Source organism: Lepisosteus oculatus, unplaced genomic scaffold (assembly GCF_040954835.1).
Source record: "Lepisosteus oculatus isolate fLepOcu1 unplaced genomic scaffold, fLepOcu1.hap2 HAP2_SCAFFOLD_45, whole genome shotgun sequence".
Taxonomy (NCBI): Eukaryota; Metazoa; Chordata; class Actinopteri; order Semionotiformes; family Lepisosteidae; genus Lepisosteus; species Lepisosteus oculatus.
In genome coordinates, this window is record NW_027167988.1 from 739,853 (window position 1) to 765,210 (window position 25,358).

At 42.3% G+C, this 25,358-nt stretch overlaps 5 non-coding genes across 5 annotated transcripts; 4 read left to right on the forward strand and 1 right to left on the reverse strand.

Moving 5' to 3' along the window:
• Positions 1-8,079: 8,079 nt before the first annotated feature.
• On the reverse strand, positions 8,080-8,161 carry trnas-gcu (transfer RNA serine (anticodon GCU)). Its single transcript has one exon. It is a non-coding gene; the product is annotated as a tRNA-Ser (tRNA).
• Positions 8,162-9,784: 1,623 nt separating this feature from the next.
• Positions 9,785-9,857, forward strand: trnar-acg (transfer RNA arginine (anticodon ACG)). Its single transcript has one exon. It is a non-coding gene; the product is annotated as a tRNA-Arg (tRNA).
• Positions 9,858-12,546: 2,689 nt separating this feature from the next.
• trnar-ccu (transfer RNA arginine (anticodon CCU)) lies at positions 12,547-12,619 on the forward strand. The gene has a single exon. It is a non-coding gene; the product is annotated as a tRNA-Arg (tRNA).
• A 5,102-nt stretch (positions 12,620-17,721) lies between these two features.
• trnar-ucg (transfer RNA arginine (anticodon UCG)) lies at positions 17,722-17,794 on the forward strand. The gene has a single exon. It is a non-coding gene; the product is annotated as a tRNA-Arg (tRNA).
• A 6,206-nt stretch (positions 17,795-24,000) lies between these two features.
• On the forward strand, positions 24,001-24,074 carry trnan-guu (transfer RNA asparagine (anticodon GUU)). Its single transcript has one exon. It is a non-coding gene; the product is annotated as a tRNA-Asn (tRNA).
• The last annotated feature ends 1,284 nt before the right edge of the window (positions 24,075-25,358 follow it).

The following is a 25,358-nucleotide window of genomic DNA, read 5'->3' on the forward strand; positions in this document are numbered from 1 at the left end:
CAGAATTCATTCGAAATCATTGATTTCTCCAATTAACAAGGGTCCCTTTTTGAACCTGCCAGAAGCATTCTTTCAATGTAACAGATTTACTCCGGGGAAGGGCAGCATGACATTGAGAGTAGCTCAAGCTTTCGGCACCTTTATCTGACTGCATGTATGCAGACACTGCTCAGAATCCCCTGTAAGGTTCTCCTTCAATTCCGTTTTGCAGTGCTTTAGCTCTTTCAAAAGGCTTCGCTTTGCTAGTCACAATCCAAGGCTCATGACAGCATTTGAAAACATTCGCAACTGCGTTGGCCGGGAATCGAACCTGGGTTAACTGCTTTGAAGGCAGCTATGCGCAACACTGGCTCGCTCCAGAATAAATCTCACGTCGAGGGCATATTTTTTTCCATTTTACCGTGAGTCGGGCTCAGCTGCACAGAGGAGAGAGCAGAGCAATGAGGTCACGGGGACAGGGGAGTCACACGCTAGCGGTTTGAATACGCGGAAGATCACTGAGGGATCCACAGTATATGGACCCTCCGTGCGCCATCAGTCCACACTCCGGACTCTGAATCCTGCCATCCGAGTTAAGATCTCGGCGAAACCTGAGGCGCAGTTCCTTCTTAAAACGTAATCTGGTGAGCATTTCTAGAATCGTACTTGTATAGATGCAGCCTTTAATGTGTTGCTAGGTTAAAATTGATGACTTCTTGTATTTCAGTAGGCAACTGCCCTCTTGATTTCGGATTTAATTTCTTTATTACAGGAGCGCTTTTATGAAGACAGAGTCATGTTCAGGTACTTTGCTTGATGGAGGAAGCTCATTTCAGACTCTGTGATCTGCTCACCTGGAAAGGTCTGCTATACTACTACAAGAGAGAAGTAGAGTCTGGAAGAAGGGACAATTTTATGATGCTTTGGAAGATAATGTTTTTTTTTCTTATACTGAAAATGAAAGGTAGTTGTTTCTATATGGACTCAGTCTTTGGAATTTGTATATATATATTTCAGTGATCCCTCAGCCATTCCTTCTGTATTGTAATTCAATTTCTCTTTTAAAATTCCTTCCCCACTTCTAGGACCTGCAGTTGCTGAACTCCACAATGGCTTCTATTGGAAAGTCTGTGACTGAGACCAAGTAAGTGTTCACTTTTTTATGAAACCATTATTTATTTAGGAGCAATGAGCAATTCTTATATAAATGCAATAAAATCATTATGCTCAAACTATGAGAGAGAAAATTAAGGATAATTTAAGAAATCAGTCTTAGCTTGTTTCTATACACAGATGGTATTATTTATTTTCAAAGGAAACCCGCGAGGATTCCCCTGGTGTGCAAGATGTGCCTGAATACTCTTGATCAGCTTCCTGCTCACTTGAAGAGGGCGTGTATGAAGCACGCCACGGCAGAAAAGATCAGGATGGCCTCTCAACAGGCGAGGGAGGACATGATGAATCACCTGAAGAACGGGGTCATCGTGGATTACCACAGAATAGAGATCGTGTCTGGTGAGGCAAACAGGATAGTGGTTGTAAGACTGCTAGAGTCCTTGGGCCTTTTTGTACATGGGAAGCCTGAAGACACATTGGCAAGGTGAGATATTTTTAATCTGTAAGGCTTCTGTAGTTTCTTTTTGAAATCATTGTTACAACATATTATGTAAAAGCATGTTGAAAAGAATCTACCTGCATTCCAGCGGCCCTGAGCAAGAGGCCGCTGTCCAGGAGGAAGAGATGCCAGAGGCTGCTCTAGAAACTGAAACAGAAGCGGATAAGGAAGGGGAAGATGTGAGCTCTGAAGAACTCTATCAGCAGTAAGACTTTTTATTTTTCAGATGTATCAATTTTTTACTAAAATTCTAATTTGTCTTATAGGTATAAAATGTTTAAACCGGTGTTTTATATCCTTACAGGCCCTGAGTAGTTAAAAAGTATCAGCAGGCCGGAAGAGAGTGGCCCAAGCTGGACTCTATAGAAAGCACTCCCTGGATGCTCCTCTCCTGATTGGATTCAAACAGTACCTTACCAAGGATCTGGGAGTGGCAAATTATTCTCAGGAGGTATTTATTTTTTAAAGGCATTTAAAATTAAGCAATGGTATCTTCATTGTAAATGTTTTTATTTCTTAGCTTAAAATTCACCCATGTGAAATGATGTCAGCCATAAACATCATGACTCTATATTTCCTACCTGAATCTATTCTACTTAAATTATTACATTATACACAATTTGAGTTCATTTTAAAAAGTTAAAGGTAATGAAAGGAATGCATTTTCATAAGAAAGATAATACCGATATGCATGTGATAATCTTCCTTATATCATGTAGTGCATCATTTGGACACTTTGTGGGCTTCAAATACAAAGAAAATCATGTTCTATGGTACAAGATAAATACAAAACTTAAGCTTTTATTTTAATTAGATTTCTTTATAAAGCATAAGCAATAATTTATTACATCGCTTCTTGAATTAAATCTTTTGACAAGAGGTAAGACTTCTGTTACATTTAAACCCATGTTTAGCTGTGTTTTTTAGATTTAACTGAACCAATTTCTGTGTGTGATAATGTCCTTGAATTCTGACAACATCACACTAAATTACATGATATAAAACAGCTAATGTTTCTAGAGATAAAGTTTCTGAGATGCTTCTAATTACTTTTTATTACCAGGGACAGTTTAATTCACCTTGTACAGTACTGTAAGACCAAGATGCTTTTTTTAAAAGTTATTTAACATTTTATAGAACTTTGTCTACTATGGCAACATGATGTGCTTGGTGAAACTTGGAAAAATACTGCTTGGCCACTTATCTTAAGATAAAGATAGGATAAAGGTTTATCTTTTGCACCTACCTGACCCCCAGGGAAGGCCAATGCTTTCTAAGTTGATGGTTCCCTACAGTAGACTGTACTTTAATTTCAAAGGTAATGTATATTGACCCAAATCAGTTTTGGAATCCAATCTACTGACGAGATGGAGCACATCCTTTTTTCAGGATTTTAGCATCATACGTTTGGTATATTTAGTCCCTAATGCTGAAAGAAATGATCATAGAACATTTGGACACTTTGTGGGCTTGAAATACAAAGCAAATCATGTTCTATGGTACAAGATAAATACAAAACGTAAGCTTTTATTTTAATTAGATTTGTTTATAAAGCATAAGCAATCATTTATTACATTAATATATGTGAAAATAACATTTTAGCATCATACGTTTAGTATATTTAGTCCCTAATGCTGAAAGAAATGATCATAGAACATGACATCTAACCTTACCTGCGGTGTTTTTAATCCCTATTGCTCAATGCACGGTGAAAGCATTCCATACATGTGTCTGACAATGAGGAATGGGCCCCTGAGACAGTCATTTGCCTGTTTCACAAATGATCGTATTTTACTAGAGATTCTGTTTGGGATTCAAATGTGCATTCGGACAGCAATCCCTTTCAAGAAATGATACGTTCTGGATGAGGTCAAAGGTGCTGGAACACTGTATCTAGGATGTGTTTGCAGAGACTGTGTGTCTCCTGCTTCAACGCAGTGATAAACAGATGTGCTCCTTTAATTTATTGGTACATGCCCAGGGCAGTAAGCAGTCTGAGGATTTATTTCCAGATGGCATAGAGCAGTGAAGCAGTGAAGTAGTGCAAAACACTGGATCATTATATTATTAGAATCTATTCTACTTAAATTATTACATTATACTCAATTTGAGTTCATTTTAAAAAGTAAAAGGTAATGAAAGGAATGCATTTTCATAAGAAAGATAATACCGATATGCATGTGATAATCTTCCTTATATCATGTAGTGCGTCATTTGGACACTTTGTGGGCTTGAAATACAAAGAAAATCTTGTTCTATGGTACAAGATAAATACAAAACTTAAGCTTTTATTTTAATTAGATTTGTTTATAAAGCATAAGCAATCATTTATTACATTAATATATGTGAAAATAACATTTTAGCATCATATGTTTAGTATATTTAGTCCCTAATGCCAAAAGAAATGATCATTTGTTTAACATGCACAGGTCTGTCTCAAAGGATGCAGTACTCCTGAAGGGTCTCAAACCCTACATTTTGGATGCCTAGCTGTATCCCTCACATGTGGCACCTCAGAATGACTTCTAACCTTACCTGTGGTGTATTCAGTCCCTATTGCTCAATGCACGGTGTACATACTGCATACATGTGTCTTGAGAATGAGGAATGGGCCCCTGAGACAGTCATTTGCCTGTTTCACAAACAGGGACCTGGACCTAGACCTGGCCCGTACGGGGCTCAAACCCGCGACCTTGGCGTTATTAGCACCACACTCTAACCAACTGAGCTAACCAGCCTCACGACAGTGTTCCTCTCTGTGTTGCAAAAAATCAAACTCAGGGAATTTTGTCCTCCTCTGAATAGAAAGCTGTGTAATTCAGTGTACGGGCTTTCTCGTGCACTTTCATGGTTCTTGTAACCCAAATCCTACACTGGCCTGAAGTGCCCCCCCATTTCACAGCATTTTTCAGCTGATTTAAAATGTACCTAAAGGAGAAGCATTATTGAAGACCATCACTTACCAAGAGCTTTTGTCAAAGGTTTTGGTGGTCATTTTGAATGACCACAGAGCGCTGTGACCTCGGTTTTACATCTCATCCAAAAGACAGCACCCTTTTACAACACAGCATCTCCGTCACTATATTGGGGCATTGGGACCCGCACAGACCTCAGGGTGAGCGCCCCCCCCGCCGGCACCATTAACACCGCTTCCAGCTGGAAGCTTTGTTTTTCCCTGTAGCTCATCCTCATCCAGGTACTGACCTGGCTCACACCTGCTTAGCTTCAGTGGGTTTTCAGTTGCGAGTTGCAAGGGGATGCAAGTGATGGAGCCGCTCGCTGCAAAAGCCACTGCATTGGCCGGGAATCGAACCCGAGCCTCCCGCGTGGCAGGTGAGAATTCTACCACTGAACCACCAATGCTCACTGCCTGAGCCTTCAAAAAAGACGCTTTTTTGGTGCTCTGTGCAAAACGCGTCGACATCTGCTTCCAGCTGCAAAATGCCATTTGCGGACGCTGAAGAACTTATTTCCAAGGCAGCGGGTACAAGCGATTGGGCGTTTTAAAACCACCAGGAACAGCAAAGAGGCGCGCTTCTTTGCTTGTGCCGAAACACACCGACTGAAGGCGGACAACGTAGTCGGCAGGATTGGAACCTGTGCGGGGAGACCCCAATGGATTTCTAGTCCAACGCCTTAACCACTCAGCCACGACTACAGCAAGCCCCACCGCCGCTGCGTTCTTGCTACAATCTTACCTGGATCGCGAGGCGCCGGCGGAAGCCTATTTCAAAGTCGTTCTCCGTTTCAAAAAAACATTTCCAAAATACAAGCCTTGCAGACAGACACGCCTCAGAGGACTTAAGGGTGGCTTCATGTCGGAATGATAAAGTCTCCCCGTCCGGACATGAAAATGCCACTTTGTTACACACAAAAAAAGAATCAACAACAGAGAAATGCCCACAAGCATTTGAAAAGCCGCACCACGTCGCACTTGAAATAGCTCTTACATTAGTGGTAGACACAGGAATCGCCTTTTTATTTACGCTCTTACCAACGCGATGGAAAGCAAAACAAAGCAAAGCAGAGCAAAACAAAACGAACAAACGAAAACCCTCACGTCCTGCACTTGCATATAACGCCGTTACGTGCCCAAGCGGTATTGTACGTCATCCTAGCACTGCACCCCGGGTCGTACGGTATATGGGAACGAGCACACGCCACGAATCGTCTCGAATCACTCCCTACAGCTGTAAGGCGCCTTGAAGCGTGCACCCCCAACATTCTTCTTTGCGCATCTGTGAAAGGTAAACTCTTGAGCAAACTCTGAACCAGCTCTAAGGAAACTAATCCGATTAGACGTTACTTTGACTCATCTTCTTACGCTCAGTGCCGGATTGCTCAAACTCCAGCTAGGGTTAGGGTTAGCATTCCCACGCTACTTAGACACTTTGTTTACGCTCAGTGCTGGATTTTGGGAACTTCAGGACGAGTGGGAATTTTCTCCTATCTGTCCATTCTGTTTTGTTTTGGAGACTCTTGGCTGCCTATGTTGTTCAGTGCAGCGTGAAGGAAACATTTTCCAAAACTGTGTCAGCTCAAAAGTTGTAAGAAAACCTCTCCAGGTGCTTTAACTCTCTTCATTTTTGTCATTTAATGTGACACTCGATGTATAACTGGAGCCTCACTTATGCAAATGGTGAGGCTCCAGTTCGACACCCAGTTCCACACCACTTTACAGTATATGACAAAAGCATGGCAGACTGTGCCGGACCAGCTGGTAACTTCCGCTTATTTTGACCATATTAAACATTGGAAATCTTCCCACTTGCATTTGTGACACTTGATTTTGGCTCCACCTAAGACACTCTTAAATCTTCAAACACTTTTCTCTTCTCTCGCAACACACTTGTCTGTCGGCACTATGTGGCAGCGTTGCATGACAACCCATCTCACCACGGAAAGGAACCTAACAGCTTTGGTAAGAGAGTAGAATTACCTGAAGAACTGCTTTCCATGGAAGCAGGACCAAGCGATGTAGCATTTTTATAGTACCAGGAAAGGAGAAGCGGCACTTCGCCTTTGCTGCACAGGCACAAGGTGATGTGCGGCAGACACCGTAGTCGGCAGGATTCGAATCTGAGTGGGGAGTCCCCAATGGATTTCAAATCCATCGCCTTAACTACTCGGCCACGACTACAGCGAGCTCGCCGCCGCCGCATTCCTCCTATAATCTAACACGGAGTGCGAGGTGGCTGCGGAAACTTTATTAAAGTCGCTCTCCGTTAAAAAAAAAATACCTTTCACAAGATACATGCCGGCAGACAGACACGCCTCAGAGGGTTTAAGGCTGGCTTCACGTTCAAATGATAAAGTCTCCCCGTCCGGATGTCAAAATGCAACTTTGGCAGACAGAAAAAACATCAACAAACCACAAATGTGGACAAGGATTTTACAAGCTGCACCACACTGCACTTTCAAAAGCATTTACATTCGTGTTAGACGCAGGAATTGTCTTTGTTTTGCGCGCTTACGAACGCCATAGAAAACGAAACAAAACAAAAGCCCTCAGCTCCTGTACTTGATTATAATGCCGTTACGTGTCGAAGCAGGAATTTACGTCATCTTACCACTGCAACATGGGGAATAGAGGGAAATGAACACACGCTACGAATCGTCTCAATCACTCCCTAGAGTCGTAAGGCACATTGAAGGGTGCACCCCCATCATTAATCGTTGGGCCTCTGTAAAAGGAAAGCTGTTGAGCAGTCTTTGAAACAGCTCGGATGAAACACTTGATTGTTTCCATGTGCATCTGGAGCCCACTTCTTATTTTCACTTCACGCCGCCCAAAGCATTTCTAAAACAGAAGATTCGCGTTTGGGAATGCGCCCTGCCCTACAAATAAAACAGGTCTACGGGTCTGAAACCTGCTCCACGGAAAACAGTTCTGTTGCGCTTTTGATCAAAGGGAGATTCTCTGTTCTAACTTTTTGATTACATAACACCCAAAGGGGCTTCTTTGGAGCTGGATTCCAACCAGCATCCTAAAGTTTCTTGGCGGTATCTTTTACAGTCCTCTGTTCGGTCGACAAGGAACAGAAGGGGGCAGCTTTCCTCACACATACAGTGCAATGTACTGTAGTGTTCCTGTTCATTGAATTCGCAGTTCTGCATCAGACCTCTAACTCGTTTCCTTAGCTTGGATTTAAGCCACGAAGCAGGCTTCTACTGTATAAACGTCTAGAGGAATCACAAACTATTTGAGAGGCCATCATCCCAGGGGGAACTGACAAAGTCTATCCCTAAACACCTAGCGCAGTCTCTCGAGAGACTGTCAAAAATCGCTTTCTCCGTTTGTGCTGCAAGTAAGTGAAAACGCGGTCTCAACCCAGAGCCACTTGGCAGCAGCGGCACGTAAATACTGTTACTACCACTGCTCGATACCAACGTTAGCCTACTATACCATGTTCAGCCACCGCTAGAAAATGTAAGGCTCTAGTACTGGAGCAAACAAAAGGAGAGCCAACGTCAAACGTAGAGAGCGACGAGGATGGGATTCGAACCCATGCATGCAGAGCACAATGGATTAGCAGTCCATCGCCTTAACCACTCGGCCACCTCGTCGATGAAACTGGGCTGTCCAGACATGGGTTGGCGCGCTCCAGATGATCTTTTTCTTTTTTTTCCCTCGTACTCGAGGGTCATTTTCCTGTTCCACATGCGATTTCAACATTTTCCTTGCGAGATGTCAAGCCAGCAAGCCACTGCTGTGGTTCAGTGGCCAGTGTGGAGTTCAGTGGCCCTGTTGTACACAGAAAGCACATTGAGCTCCTTGGACATGAAAAGTTCCAGATAAAAGCCATTTGTCATCCTTTCTCTTGGTGTCGATGTTGCTATTGTATGTAAAGGTGGCAACTTGCTCAACGAGCAGGCGGAGCACACACCGAATGCAGATGTGTCTGAGTGGTGTGTCCAAGTGGCTGCAAAAGGACAACACTACCGGGGCGCCGTGGCTTAGTTGGTTAAAGCGCTTGTCTCTTAAACAGGAGATCCTGAGTCCGAATCCCAGTGGTGCCTTCTTTGTTCTGTTTTCTCGAACAGAACTGGTCCTTACAGACAACCGCCTACGGCTAGACTTAATTAAATGCAAGTATTCATTTCCTGTCTTTAACGCGACTTGTTTTTCTTAAAATGGATGGAACTTGCAAAACATGAAATACAAACATTGCTAATCAGCGCTAGCGGCTGGCAAAAAAAAAGAAGTCAGCAATGTTTTTTTTCTTTAACCTTAACCCTGCTAATGGAGAAGAGTTAAACGACCGAGTCTATGCAGCTTAAACGGTGCTCATGTCGGGTTCTTAGCTGAAAGGGTGGTAAATCACGCTCACCCCAGTCCTTAATCTTTTAAAAGGATACAAAATTGAACCTAGTCGCCACATCACATACATCCTGTTCAACGATAAAAAGGTGACATCTATCCTCGATCCAGAGTAAATCCCACAATGAGGGCATATTTTTTTCCACTTTACCATGAGTCGGGCTCAGCTGCACAGAGGCGAGAGCAGAGCAATGAGGTCACGGGGACAGGGGAGTCACACGCTGGCGGTTTAAACACGCGGAAGAAAACTGAGGGATCCACAGTATGTGGACCCTCCGTGCGCCATCAGTCCGCACTCCGGACTCTGAATCCTGCCATCCAAGTTAAGATCTCGGCGGAACCTGAGTCGCAGTTCCTTCTTAAAACGTAATCTGGTGAGCATTTCTAGAATCGTACTTGTATAGATGCAGCCTTTAATGTGTTGCTAGGTTAAAATTGATGACTTCTTGAACTTCAGTAGGCAACTGCCCTCTTGATTTCGGATTTAATTTCTTTATTACAGGGGCGCTTTTATGAAGACAGAGTCATGTTCAGGTACTTTGCTTGATGGAGGAAGCATATTTCGGACTCTGTGATCTGCTCACCTGGAAAGGTCTGCTGTACTACTACAAGAGAGAAGTAGAGTCTGGAAGAATGGACAATTTTATGATGTTTTGGAAGATAATGTTTTTTTTTCTTTGAAATCGAAATGAATCAGAATATCAGTGCAAAAGACAAACTCTTGGTTTGGTTTAAAGAGATATGGTTTTAAAACAGACAAAATGTAGAAAACAGGTGTTTCTCACTTTTGGAAAAGAATGGACCGGGGGTAATATTTTACTAGGTGCAGTGCTCATCTCACTGGGTTACAGTCCTGTAGTGTCACAGCAGGGCCAGTGGCGCAATGGATAACGCGTCTGACTACGGATCAGGAGATTGCAGGTTCGACTCCTGCCTGGCTCGGGTTGTTTTTAAACACATCGGGCTACTCCCTAAGTAGTCTGTGCTACTTACTGCATTGTAATCGTACCCAGTAAGATATTTCCTTCATGTAAATGAACTGCACCTGACAGCTTTAGAAAAACACCTGGGCTCAGTACGGTGCTGAGAGCTTAGCGTTGCTGTTCTAATTAGCACGCACTGCATCGGCTATGAGCCCGAACTTTTCAATTATTCCGATCAGTAAGTCAACACGTAGTCCACATGAACGGTAGAAATATTCTCTTGTCTGTCTCTTGTTTGTATAGAACTGAATGTCCCTGACAATGTACTGTTAGTTTTAATTGAAGAACGGCATTTGTGTTCAAATATACCAGACAAGTTTATGTAACTGCTCATGCGACACTCAGTTGTAATTAGTCAAGAAAAAAAAGTCGAACAACAGCTGCGGGTTTGATTCTGAACGTATGAGATTGCAGCGCCTTTTACTTCCATTGACAAATGATAGAGATTCGAAGAGAGATCCTTCAGACCAGCAAGCAAACCCACGGCTTTTTCGGTTTTCTATCTAGGCAACGTTGGTGTCTGCAATAGCATACATGAAAGCGTGATGCAATTTCTGTGGCTACATTTGTTGCACGTCATGCACAGTAAGAGTGTTTCTAACACCAAATAAAAAGTCAACAATTAGCGATCACGCCTTCTCCTCAGTTAACCCACTGAAACCCTTGCTGTTAACAGTTCTTTACTGCGTGCTTTACCAGCACCTACATATCGTGTCGGTTCTTTCAGCTTTATTCATTAGGTTTTCAAAGGCATAAGTAGAGCACCAGAGGTGCGAACGCAAAATGTGTGGTTATCTGAAGAATTGCTTCCCATGGCGGCGGGTCCAAGTGATTTCGCGTTGTTATAGTACCAGGAAAGGAGAAGCAGCACTTCACTTCTGCCGCGCAGGCACAAGGCGACGTGCGGCAGACGCCGGAGTCGGCAGGTTTCGAACCTACGCGGGGAAGCCCCAACGCATTTCGAGCCCATCGCCTTAACCACTCGACCACGACAAAAGCGAGCCCGCCACCGCCGCATTCCTCCTATAATCTAACACGGACTGCGAGGTGGCTGCGGAAACCTTTTTAAAGTTGCTCTCCGTTAAAAAAAATACCTTTCACAAGATTTGTGCCGGCAGACAGACACGCCTCAGAGGGTTTAAGGCTGGCTTCACGTTCAAATGATAAAGTCCCCCAGTCCGGATGTCAAAATGCAACTTTGGCAGACAGAAAAAACATCAACAAACCAAAAATGTGGACAAGGATTTTACAAGCTGCACCACACTGCACTTTCAAAAGCATTTACATTCGTGTTAGACGCAGGAATTGCCTTTGATTTGCGCGCTTACGAACGCCATGGAAAACGAAACAAAACTAAAGCCCTCAGCTCCTGCACTTGATTATAATCCCGTTACGTGTCGAAGCAGGAATTTACGTCATCTTACCACTGCAACACGGGGAATAGAGATGTAACGCAACGGGGGCTCAGGCGGGCGCCCTTGCCGCATCTGGTCGGCCCCATCCCGACTGGAGGCTCAAACCCGGGACTTCCGCGTCTCTCTGCAGCGACCTAGCCCCGTGAGCTAAAGAGAGATCTCTCCACAGCCCGGTAGCTGTGGTCCTGCTATCACAGGGAAGGGCGGTGACGTCACCCGCTCTTGTACGCCGGCTCTTACACAGTGCCTGTCGGCCGTAAGCGTTACAGAGGGAAATGAGCACAAGCTACGAATTGTCTCTAATCAGTCCCTACAGTTGTAAGACGCTTGGAAGCGTGCACCCCCATCATTAATCTTTGCGCATCTGTGCAAGGTAAACTCTGGAGCAGTCTCTGAAACGGCTCAAAGGAAACACGTGATTGATTCCATGAGCATCTGGGGTTCATTTCTTATTTACATTTAATTCAAGGGAAAGGCTTGGGTCAGTTTCAGACGGCCTCCAACAGCGAGATTCAAGCGCCCCACCTTCAGCCCAATCTGCGCCGCCAGAACGCCAACGGCTCCTCTGGTCTCCGGGGTGCGGTTGTGACCCCGTAACCTAAAGTGTTGGTGGCAGACAAATGGAGACTAACAGGTGATGTCCTAGGACATGACTACATTGTGACACTCGGTTGGGATGGTGACCATTGCTTGGAAAAGAGTGCGAGGCCCCTTTAGAAAAACATTTTGTTAACAGGCATTCTGCCTCAGCCTAAACACCTATAGCTTGCAAAGCGCATGCTATTAGACAGGCACCTCTGCAAGACCTTAAGAGTCTCTTAAACTAGTGATAGTAAGGTGTTCCCAATGGGCGATGTTTGGCTTTCAAATCATCTCTCTGTGGAAGCGCCGAGATGCAGCTGTTTAAGGCTTAGAAGCAGCTGACTGTTTCACTACCTAGCTGATTACTGTCAGTCAGGGAGCTCAGAAGTGAAAAGCCTGTCTGAGAGACAATTCGCCGTCGATCAGTTCAATATGTTCCGTACCAGCTCGGCGCACCTGAGATCATCTTGGTAGCCGTGTAGCTCAGATGAGTGAGAGCGTGTGTGTGTGTACCACCGTGATTGGATGCTGGTCCGTCTCAGGTCACAGTAAACCTTCTGCTGCCTAACTTTCCTAATTTTGGGGATCCCTTTGAAAAAGCAAAGGAAAAAAAAACTGGCTCTCATCAGCGTGATCGACCCAACCCAGTGTGTCCCAGTGGCCTAATGGATAAGGCACTGGCCTCCTAAGCCAGGGATTGTGGGTTTGAGTCCCATCTGGGGTGCTCCTGTCCCATTTTGAGCGTACAAATGTCCTTGTGATTTGCAAAGCTGCAACCCCACCTTACTCAGTGAGCGTCTCTGCTTTTCTCTCACATACAGTTGGGAGAAAAACTTTTGTAAACAGCCCTTCGGAATGATGTGGATTTCTGCATGAATGGCTCCTAACATGTGATCTTATCTTTATCTAAGTCATAATAATTAATAAAGAGAGTCTGATTTAACAAACAACACACGCCCAACATTTGACATTGCTGTTTCTTTATTGACCAAATGGTTTAAACAATCAAGGTCATTGATGGAAAAAGTATGTGAACCCTTATATTAAGGAGCTAGTGGAACCTCCTTTATGACAAAAACCTCAACCCCCACTTTCTGTAGCGGTTGGTCAGACCTGAGCAGCGGTTAGGAGGTATTTTGGCCTATTCCTCTATGCAAAACTATTTCAGTTCATGTATATTTTTGGGATGTCTTGCGCTGAACGGCCTGCTTCAGATCACGCCACAGCACTTCAATGGGATTGGGGTCAGGACTCTTACTTGGCCATCCCAAAATACGGAATTTCTTCTGTTTCAGCCACTCTGTTGTTGATGTACTCCTTTGTTTTTGTCATGCTGCATGACCCAGCGTCTTTCGAGTTTTAGATCACAGGCAGACACCCTGACATTCTGCTGTAGATTTTCCTGATACATCTTGGAATTCATCGGTCCCTCGATGATTGCAAGCCGTACAGCCTCCGCTATGCTTCCCAGGTGGGATGAGGTTTTGGAGTTGGTATGCAGTGTTTTGTTATCTCCAAACATAACGCTGTGCACATTTACCAACAAGTTCAACTTTTGTCACGTCTGTCCACAGAACATTGTTCCAGGAGTTGCTGTGGAACATCCATGTGGTCTTTAGCAAACTTGAGAGGGGCAGTGGTGGTTTTTTTGGGGGGGAGAGCAGTGGTTTCCTCCATGGTGACCTCGCATGATCACCACTCCTGTTCAGATTTCTTCTTATGGTGGACTCATGAACACAGACGTAAGACAAAGTCAACCACCTGTTCGCTAGATCCCATCCCCACTCAGCTAGTCAAAGATTCCCTCGAGGGACTGGCAGGACCTATAATTAGTATGATGAATGCATCGCTTGCGTCAGGCATTGTACCTGATCAATTTAAGGTAGCGGTTGTTAGACCGCTCCTTAAGAAGTCAAATTTGGATCCACAAGTTCTTAACAACTACAGGCCTGTCTCAAAGGTCCCATTTCAATCTAAAAGTCTTGGGAGAATAGTTGTTGCCCAACGTCAATCGTATCTGGATTCAAATAATATACTTGAGAAATTTCAGTCTGGTTTCTGAAACTGCATTAACAAGAGTCATAAATGATATTCTCTTAGCTACTGATGCGGGGAATGCAACAGTGCTTGTGCTTCTAGATCTTAGAGCTGACTTTGACACGGTTGACCTCTCTGTTTTGTTACACAGGCTTGAGTTTGAGGTTGGCTTATCTGGAACCGTCCTTCAGTGGTTTACTTCACATTTTACTCATCGTTTTCATTATGTTCAAATATCTAATAATTGTACTGCTTCATCAATGTCACGAGTTCAATTTGGGGTACCAGAAGATCAGTGCTGGGACCAATATTGCTCTCTCTCTCTACATGCTGCTGCTAGGTAGGATAATATGAAAAAATAATATGAACTTTCATTCATATGCTGATGACACTCAAATAAACATTTTGTTTACACCAAACGACAACTCTTCTATTATCAGTTTAGTTAAATGCATTAAGGAAGGAAATACTTGGATGTGTGAAAACTTTTTGTTACTCAACTCTGAGAAAAATGAGGATCAGTTGATCGGAGGCAACAATACTGATAGGACTACTATAACTTCAGCACTTAACTCAGAGGATTTAAACATTTGCCTCAAAAAGACAGCACGTAACCTAGGCGGCATATTAGACACAAGGCTCTTAAAAACTTGCATTGTTAAGTGCCTTGGGACAACCTTGTTGTGAAAGGCGCTATATAGAAATACATTGATTTGAATTGAATTGACAATGTAAAATGTTGTGTGTGTTGTTTGTTAAACAAGACTGTCTTTATTTATCAAAAAATAAAGGAATTTGCTAGGAATGCAAACGTTAGGTTGCGCTTCTTCATGCTGCATCGTCGGCATGAGTTGAGCTTTTTAAACGTCTGTACTTACTGTGCCCCATAAGAAATCGTTTGTCCCCGTTCAAAAGAGATTGTGCGATGTCCTGCAGTGTTCGCAAAGCAAACCTTTGACAGTTTGAAAAGAGGAATTTATTCTGCTTCCTGTGCGTGCAGTAGTTACAAAGTTGAACGTCTTTACACGATTTGCTGCAGTTTTCAGTGGGCGGGCTTTGTCAGATGGCTTGGAAAAACGCACTGTGTTTCGGCTCGGGAAACATCATGAGAAGTGTCCTGCATGTTTTCTGTGTATAGCTGTCTTTTAACGCATACAGAATTCATTCGAAATCATTGATTTCTCCAATTAACAAGGGTCCCTTAAAAGATGAGTCAAAGTAACGTCTAATCGGATTAGTTTCCTTAGAGCTGGTTCAGAGTTTGCTCAAGAGTTTACCTTTCACAGATGCGCAAAGAAGAATGTTGGGGGTGCACGCTTCAAAGCGCCTTACAGCTGTAGGGAGTGATTCGAGACGATTCGTGGCGTGTGCTCGTTCCCATATACCGTACGCCCCGGGGTGCAGTTCTAGGATGACGTATAATACCGCTTGGGCAAGTAACGGCGTTATATGCAAGTGCGGGACGTGAGGGTTTTCGTTTGTTCATTTTGTTTTGCTCTGCTTTGCTTTGTTTCGTGGTCAAGAGGCGTAAGGTAAGTCGTTATCCAGGGAGAACACTGGTGGCAAACAGTCCGAGGTGAGAGGCGAGGTCCAAAGTCGAAAAGGCAGAAGGGGAGTCCAATATCCAGAATAAACGAGGTAATGGAAAAAACGCCAGGAAGAGCTCTCAAGGAGTAGACTCAATACCAGTGGGAAGCAGGTAAAGATGGTAAAAATAGCACTGCGTACCGCACGGTGGAGTGTGTGCAGGTGGGTTAACTCGTGCGGCGGCGTTTGTTAATAATCACCCGCTGCTGGTGCTGTTTAGATTGCTTAAGAGTTGGTCTTAACTGCCTGGCGGTCATGACAAGCTCCTCTTTAAGCTGTGGTTTAGTTTTGCATTCATGTGTTTCTAGAGCAGTTATTTATGGGGGTGGGTGGGTCTTTCACAGAGGCTCAGGACAAATCCCCTGCATGAAAGTCTACTGTGTGCGTACAAACAGGTCAAGAGCCAGGCAGGAGGACAATGGACAGAAGAAGCAACGAACTAAAAATAAAAGAACGAATATGAAAAAGCCACCATCTTTTTCTTTTTGACATTTTCCGACTTTCATGCAAGCCAGGACAAAGTTGCTCGTAGCTACTTGTGGATTCAAATACTCTATCGAGTGCTTTGATGAGTTTTTGCAATTTGATTGTCGTCCTGTCAGCCTGTTTCTGTTTTTTTTTTCAACCTAGTGATGGAAAGTTAGAGGGAAATGATGGAGCAATCAATAACCGCTCCGGAAAAATGGCAGAAAGAAATGGCCCGTCACTAAGGACATTTGTGAAGCAGAGGAGTGACATCACCACAAAGGCGACTTATTCTGCTGATCGTTTTGGTGAATAATGATTGAGGCGCGTTAAGAGAAAGGTAGCTGCGTCAGCATGCTTAGGCTGCAAAGGATAAAGCAAAGGTTTACTCCATGCTGAAAAGAGAAGAAAAGAAGCACAACGTTTCGGCTGTGGAGCCTTCTGCGCCATCTTCTTTAGCGATGGTGATGATGTTTACATTGGAAAAACTGAGACACGCATACTGGAGGGGCTTGAACCACCAACTTTTCAGCACCACAGAGTCTGACAGTCTTTTGTGCGCCCTACATTTGCAGGTTTATGGTCAAAGAAAACAATCACTTGTGCTTCTTGCAGCCGGCAATCTTTTTCCACTGACAACCAAGAAATGGATTTCATCTTTCACAAGCTGTATGGATTTCTTCAAAAACAAGTTATTCCAGAAAGGAAATGAATTCTTGCATTAAACTGAACCAAGCTGTACATGTTTGTCTGAAATGAGACATGCGGCACAACAAGACACGGAGAGAGGCACCGCTGGTATTCAGACCCAGGATCGCCTGCTTACTAGGCAGGCACTTTAAGCCACTAGGGAACAGCGCCAGCAGAGCACCGCGCTTTTACAGACACTTGGACACATCTGCGTTCGGTGTGCACTTAACCTGCTCTCTGAGCCCGTTGCCTCCGTCCCATTTAATAGCAGAACTGACGCCAAGAGAAATGATGAGAAATGGCATTTATCTGGCACTTCTCATGTCCAAGGAGCTCAATGCCCTTGACACCTCCCCAAGGCGACAGAGCTGTGCATTCTTTGGCGACAACATTTTTTCTTTTGTTTTATTTCTATACTTATTGATAGAATAAAAACGATATGTCATGTACTGTAAGGGAAATGTCTCTTTTCATGGGGAAAGCTAGCACCAGCAAATGTTGTGTTTAGAAGAAGTGATTTAACATGACACGTGACCTAATTTACCGGAGCAAAAGCTCACCCAGCAAGCCCTGCTTTACTTCTACAGGAGAGAAGTACTGTAGAGTCTGCAAGATGTTCAGCTGGGTAGCTACGTCAGCATGCCTCGGCTGCAAAGGAACAAGTAATTGGTTTATTGCATGCTGAAAAGAGAAGAACGGAAACACAGCATTTCGGCCGTGAGATCTTCTCACACCTGAAGAAGCCTCACACCTGTAAAAGGCTCCATGGTTTTCTTTCTTCTCTTTTCAACATTGAATACACCTATTGTCTTCAAGATGTGACAATTTCACGGTGTTTTGGAAGAAAACCTTTTTTCTTTGAATTCAAAATCAATCAGAATTTCAGCACGACACACCAACACTTTTTCTGTTTTAAGGAGATGATATTTTAAACCTGATAAAAATAGTAGGAAACACAAGTTTCTTGCTGTGAAAATTTAGATGGGGAAGTGTACTACTAGTAGCAGTGTAGAGCTCTCTGTGGTGGAGTGCAAGCGCATGTTCTATGGGCCAGTGGCGTAATGGATAACGCGTCTGACTTCGGATCAGAAGATTGTAGGTTCGAGTCCTGCCTGGCTCGTGAGGCTTTTAAACCTCTCAGGTTCCTCGGTAACAGGTTGCCGTCATGTATATGAACTATAGAAAAGCATCTGCCACAACCCGTAAATTAGCACACAAGTGCGGGCTAGTTAACACAGAACTGTATGGAGATCATCTCCAGCTCCGAGCTCAATTGCAATGAAAAAACATGCAGAACAGAACTGGAGAGCAGCTGAATTTGTGCTCAGTAGGGTGGGTAGGAATCAGCATTGCTATTGTTCTAATTGGCATGAACTGCAGGGGATCTGAATCAGAACACGTCACTTAGTTCGATCATTGCGTCAATATGTAGGCCACGTTAATATAGAATTATTACTTTGTCTGTCTCGTCTTTGTATATAGCTGAATGTCCCTGACAATTTCATGTTAGTTTTTAAGAACGACATTGGTGCTAATATATACATATATAGCATATAAGGAACACGTAAAAGTTTAGTCCATGCTGAAAAGATAAGAAAACCGCCACAACGTTTCATCTTGGAATAAATCTTTACTTGTTGTTTTGCAGCCTACCCATTCTGACCTAACTCCTCCCTTGAAATTCCCTAACAGATAAGGGTACGTAACGGCTCATGCGATGCTCAGTTGCAATTTGTCCCAAAACAAACAAGAACAGCAGCTGAGGGTTTGAGTTTGAACATGCACTGTATTAAAGCAGCTTTTATTTCCATTGATAAATGCTAGATATTCCTACAGAGATTCTCCAGGTAGTAAGCGATTCCTGTTTCTGTTTCTATTTCTGTTTCATATATATATACAGTATATATACAGTATTGTACTATTATTATATAATTTGTTACACTGTGGCTGTGTTGTGTGTGTTAAGCTGCTGTTGCACTGCAATTTCCCTCACGGGATCAATAAAGTATCTATCTATAAGAAGACATTACCAACAACGACCACAAGATGGAGATATTGTCTAGACATTACCAACAACGACCACAAGATGGAGATATTGTCCAAAGAGGCAAGAAGGGCAAAGCCGCGATAAGGTAAAATCATTTTTTGTAAGAGATTGCTGTCAGAATGCACATCCGTATCCCAAACAGAATCTCTAGTAAAATATGATCATTTGTGAAACAGGCAAATGAGTGTCTACTACAATATGATTGCTACAGATGCAGCCATTCAAAATGCGCAGGCGTACGCTGTACGCAGTCTACCACAAGTTACCGGTATATACCGCGAGTTATCGGTAAATACCGCTAGCAAAATAATAGTATCCGGAATTTCCGCAAGGTGGAGCTAATAAAGCTCAACTTCTCATGTTTGAGCTGTAGCCATCAAAGTCTTTAATGAAGATATTACTAATAGTATTAATAATAAATGACCTTGGACAAGCTGTAAACTCAAAGTATTGCCCTGGTCCACATTATTTTTTTCATTGACCGTCTTTGTAAAAGTAACACCACAGCATTTCGCAATCACGCATTTTTTTCCAATCATGCAAAGTACAGTAATTTTTGAGAATCGATTCACCATGCCTTTCACATGCTCATAAAAGAGGTTGATTTAGGAACATAAACATATTACCGTATGCAAACTGTACTGTATACAGTTTGTATATGTATATGTATATGTATATTTAATGTCTTAACTGTGCCCGTTTAAGTATTGAATATTTATATGGAATTTTACCACTGAAGGGAAATCTTAGTGCCTGAGCATAAAAAGAATAGGAGCATGCTGCAACGCGTGTGAAGGCCATAAACGATATTAATTTTGGAACATAAACATACAGTATATGGCTGGTCTCGGTACTTTAAAGAAAACATACACGAAACATGGTTTCATTATGACCAGAATCGGTCTTGAGATATTTTTAACTTGATTTACAGTATTTGAGAGGTATGTCTTGACACCGATACTACGTAAATACTCCTCACGTATATGTTTCTAGGTTTATATTATGCATTTCATACGGTCAAATTGCTTTTGAGCAACTGATAAGAAGCGCGAAACGGTATGCCCAGGGCGTTTTAGTTTTCGTTTTGTTTTAATGCAGTGCAGTGGATTGATTAGAGATATCAAGTACATACAAGTCATTTTTTAAATGTTGTAGTTCGTCTTGTAAAAATGGTACGAGTACATCATCTGTCAACAATTACACAGGTTCTGTTTCCATATTGCGGTTTTTGGTTACGTAATATTATTTTCTAATTCACGTTGTGAATATATGATTTGGGCAAACAGAGCCGCAAAGAAGTACATTATGGGTTGTTGTTGTTTTTTTGCAGTTTTATCTAAAATAAGCGATGCTTAAACCTTTGTCTGATTCTTGTGAAACTATCCACACGACAGTTACCTAGGAGTTGACTTCAGTGATGTCATTGATGGGATGTTTCTAAAAATCCATCCTCTGTAAAACATCTTCTCTAGTTGTTCTGCATATGTATTCGCTAATGAAGCTGTGTGTTCTGAGCCTGGTTCTCTACATTTCTGTATGAACCAGCTTAGAGGGCTAAAGACAGCTTGTGTTTAAATTGAGTGTAAGGTAATTTATGCTTCTAAAGTCATGGTCAGCATTTATTATTGTACTGTGCTGTAAACTTCTTCTGTGCCTAATTACATTATTTTATAGTCGATAATGTTTCTGTAGTGCTTTTTCAGCCCTCAGCATGTGTCTGCGCTGGTGGTGCTGTGGGTTAGGTTCCTGACTCCTATGTCACATGGTTTGTGGTTGAATCTCATGGAACTATGACTTTAATTTTTAACAAACATTTCTTTGAAAAAATGAAACATTTCCCTTGGTCAGAGATTAAATAAAACCTCACTCGCATCAAAACAAATTTATATTTCTAAATATCACAACATGATCGAATTTACGTTTTTTTAATAACAATGAATAGTCACCTATGCGTTACAAAATAAACATTTATATTGATTTGAATCGCGTTTTGATTTAAATCGTAAACGCGTGTTTAAATATATGTGTTTAAAGGCGATATACTGTATAAAAGCGCTGATTCTTATGGAATGTGTTCGGCCGGGGATTCAAAAAAATTATTTTTTTTAATTGCGTATCTAAGGAAAATTGCAGTATAACTTTGTTCATGCACAAACAGTGGCATGTTACATTATAATTTGGGTGTCTCCTCTTGCCAGAAAGCTCTAAATTGCATTTTGAGTGCGGTTTTTGACTTTTTCTAAATTGCAACCCATAAATAAAGCTGATACAGTTTAGACTTACTGTATTCTAAACTGTATTACAACATCACATTGGACAATGCAACGTAAATTGCAAAAATGTTTAGAAACTAATATGTCTTCAAAAATGGTTGTTTTTCACTCCTAGGAATGAAAGCTGTTGTTATATAATGTTTATTTTCAAATTTTGAAAAATCAAAGGATTCTAGCTTTCTCCCCTTGCAGGCATCGGACACAGAGAACCTCATGGTTTTCCTAAAAATCATTTTTTATGTTCCCTGGTGTTCCAAACTTAGTTTTAATCAATTTTAATTTGTTATAATGTTAAAAACAGGGTAATAAATTTCTAATTGGACTATAAATAATGTCATATTGTCTGCTATAAAACTGATGTTTTCAACTCTATTGTAGAGATTCTAGAATCAACTAATAGAGAATTGAAATAAAAAAAGGGCATAAGAAAACATTTACAACAACGACCACAAGATGGAGATATTGTCTAGACATTACCAACAACGACCACAAGATGGAGATATTGTCCAAAGAGGCAAGAAGGGCAAAGCCGCGATAAGGTAAAATCATTTTTTGAAAGAGATTGCTGTCAGAGTGCACAACTGAATCCCAAACAGAATCTCTAGTCAAATATGATCATTTGTGAAACAGGCAAATGAGTCTCTCAGGTGCCCATTGCTCATTTTCAGACACATTTATGCAATACTTTCACCATGCGTTGAGCAATAGGGATTAAAGATACCAGAGGTAAGGTTTAAAAGTGATTCTGAGGTGCAACACATCAGCGATACAGCTAGGCATCTGAAATGCGGGGTTTGAGAGCCCTTCAGGGAACACCGTACCCTAAAGGTACCAGAAGTCCACTAGTATAAGCATTAAGTCACTGTCACCCCTGTTACAATGTGATTGCTACATATCTTCATTTCTTTGGTTTTTAAGGAGTAAGAGTGCAGGGGGTCTAAATCTGTGATCCAGTGTGTTGAAGTATTTCACAACACTACCTGTAGCCCGTATGGAAATAAATACTAATTCTGATTATTGCCCTGGGCATGTACCAATAAATCACTGAGCATATATATATATATCACTGTTGAAGCTAGAGACCTGTATGTAATATTATGGTGCTAAAATGTCATTTTCACATATATTAATGTAATAAATGATTGCTTATGCTTAATAAACAAATCTAATTAAAATAAAAGCTTAAGTTTTGTATTTGTCTTGTACCATAGAACATGATTTTCTTTGTATTTCAAGCCCACAAAGTGTCCAAATGATGCACGACATGATATAAGGAAGATTATCACATGCATATCGGTATTATCTTTCTCATGAAAATGCATTCCTTTCATTACCTTTTAATTTTTAAAATGAACTCAAGTTGTGTATAATGTAATAATTTAAGTAGAATAGATTCTAATAATATAATGATCCAGTGTGTTGCACTACTTCACTGCTTCACTGTTCTATGCCGTCTGGAAATAAATCCTCAGACTGCTTACTGCCCTGGGCTTGTACCAATAAATTACAGGAGCACATCTATATATCACTGCGTTGAAGCAGGAGACACACAATCACTGCAAACACATCCTAAATACAGTGTTCCAGCACCTTTGTCCTCATCCAGAACGTATCATTTCTTGAAAGGGATTGCTGTCCAAATGCACATCTGAATCCCAAACAGAATCTCTAGTAAAATACGATCATTTGTGAAACAGGCAAATGACTGTCTCAGGGGCCCATTCCTCATTCTCAAGACACATGTATGCAGTACGTACACCATGCATTGAGCAATAGGGATTAAAGACACCACAGGTAAGGTTAGAAGTCATTCTGACTATATTCTAAAATATTGGACTCATATTCTTATGATGGCAGACATGATGCTGCGTTTAAAACCGGGGTTAATGGACATTATATGACTGTCAATTCTGTTTTGTTTTGGAGACTCTTGGCTGCCTATATGGTACAGTGCAGCGTACCATATAGGTACAGTGCAGTTCCAAAACTGTGTCAGCTCAAAAGTTGTAAGATAGCCTCTCCAGCTGCTTTAACTCTCTTCATTTTTGTCATTTAATTGTCTGTCGGCACTATGTGGCAGCGTTGCATGACAACCCATCTCACCACGGAAAGGAACCTAACAGCTTTGGTAAGAGAGGAGAAAAGGACCTGGCCAGTAAGGGGCTCGAACCCGCAACTTTGGCGTTATTAGCACGATGCTCTAACCAACTGAGCTAACCGGCCTCACGACAGTGGTCCTCTCTGTGCAGCGCCTTTTACTTCCATTGACAAATGATAGCGATTCGAAGAGAGATCCTTCAGACCAGCAAGCAAACCCACGGCTATTTCGGTTTTCTATCTAGGCAACGTTGGTGTCTGCAATAGCATACATGAAAGCGTGATGCAATTTCTGTGGCTACATTTGTTGCACGTCATGCACAGTAAGAGTGTTTCTAACACCAAATAAAAAGTCAACAATTAGCGATCACGCCTTCTCCTCAGTTAACCCACTGAAACCCTTGCTGTTAACAGTTCTTTACTGCGTGCTTTAAGAGCACCTACATATCGTGTCGGTTCTTTCAGCTTTATTCATTAGGTTTTCAAAGGCATAAGTAGAGCACAAGAGGCGTGAACGCAAGATGTGTGGTTATCTGAAGAACTCATTTCCATGGCAGCAGGGCCAAGTGATTTAGCGTATTTATAGCACCAGGAAAGGAGAAGCAGCACTTCGCCTTTTCCCGCCTAGTAAGCAGGCGATCCTGGGTCTGAATACCAGCGGTGCCTCTCTCCGTGTCTTGTTGTGCCGAATGTATCATTTCAGACAAACATGTACAGCTTGGTTCAGTTTAATGCAAGAATTCATTTCCTTTCTGGAATAACTTGTTTTTGAAGAAATCCATACAGCTTGTGAAAGATGAAATCCATTTCTTGGTTGTCAGTGGAAAAAGATTGCCGGCTGCAAGAAGCGCAAGTGATTGTTTTCTTTGACCATAAACCTGCAAATGTAGGGAGCACAAGCGGCCGTCAGTCTCTGTGGCGCAATCGGTTAGCGCGTTCGGCTGTTAACCGAAAGGTTGGTGGTTCAAGCCCACCCAGGGATGCATGTCTCCGTTTTTCCAATGTAAACATCATCACCGCTAAAGAAGATGGCGCAGAAGGCTCCACAGTTGAAACGTTGTGCTTCTTTTCTTCTCTTTTCAGCATGGAGTAAACCTTTGCTTGATCCTTTGCAGCCTACGCATGCTGACACAGCTACCTTTCTTTTAACGCGCCTCAATCATTATTCACCAAAACCATCAGCAGAATGTGTCGCCTTTGTGGTGATGTCACTCCTCTGCTTCACAAATGTCCTTAGTGACGGACCATTTCTTTCTGCCATTTTTCCGGAGCGGTTATTGATTGCTCCATCATTTCCCTCTTACTTTCCATCACTAGATTGAAAAAAAAAAAACAGAAACAGGCTGACAGGACGACAATCAAATTGCAAAAACTCATCAAAGCACTCGATAGAGTATTTGAATCCACAAGTAGCTACGAGCAACTTTGTCCTGGCTTGCATGAAAGTCGGAAAATGTCAAAAAGAAAAAGATGGTGGCTTTTTCATATCTGTTCTTTTATTTTTAGTTCGTTGGCTCTTCTGTCCATTGTCCTCCTGCCTGGCTCTTGACCTGTGACTGTCTGAACGCACACATTAGACTTTCAGGCGGGGGATTTGTCCTGAGCCTCTGTGAAAGACCCACCCACCCCCATAAATAACTGCTCTAGAAACACATGAATGCAAAACTAAACCACAGCTTAAAGAGGAGCTCCAACTCAGTGCCATACTAATGTAAACGAAGTAATACTAAGACATGTTCTTATGGATTTGTCTTACCTTGAGATATGTAATTGGATTTCAGGATTAACTTCCTCATTCAATGTACTGGTGATTCTTTGCCTGGTCAGTACCTGGGTGGGAGACCTCCAGCGAACAATTAAGCTTGCTGCTGGAAGTGGTGTTAAGAGACTCTTAGGATCTTCCAGAGGCGTCTGTCCAATAGCACTAGTTGCCTTAGAGCTGGCTCAAACATTGCTCAAGAGTCTACCTTTCACAGATGCGGAAAGATGAATGATGGGGGTGCACGCTTCAAGGAGCCTTCCAGCTGTAGGGACCGATTAGAGACGATCCGTAGCATGTGTTCGTTTCCATATACGCCCCGTGTCTCAACGGTAGGACAGAGTCAAATACTGCCTCGACACGTAACAGCGTTATATTAAACCGCAGGACTTGAGGGCTGTTTTGTTTGAATGTTCAAGGCATTGGTAAGAGCGTAGGTCAAGGGCCATTGGTGCATCTCCTGTAACTGGAGTAAAAATGCTATTCAAAGTGCAGTGACTAAAATCGT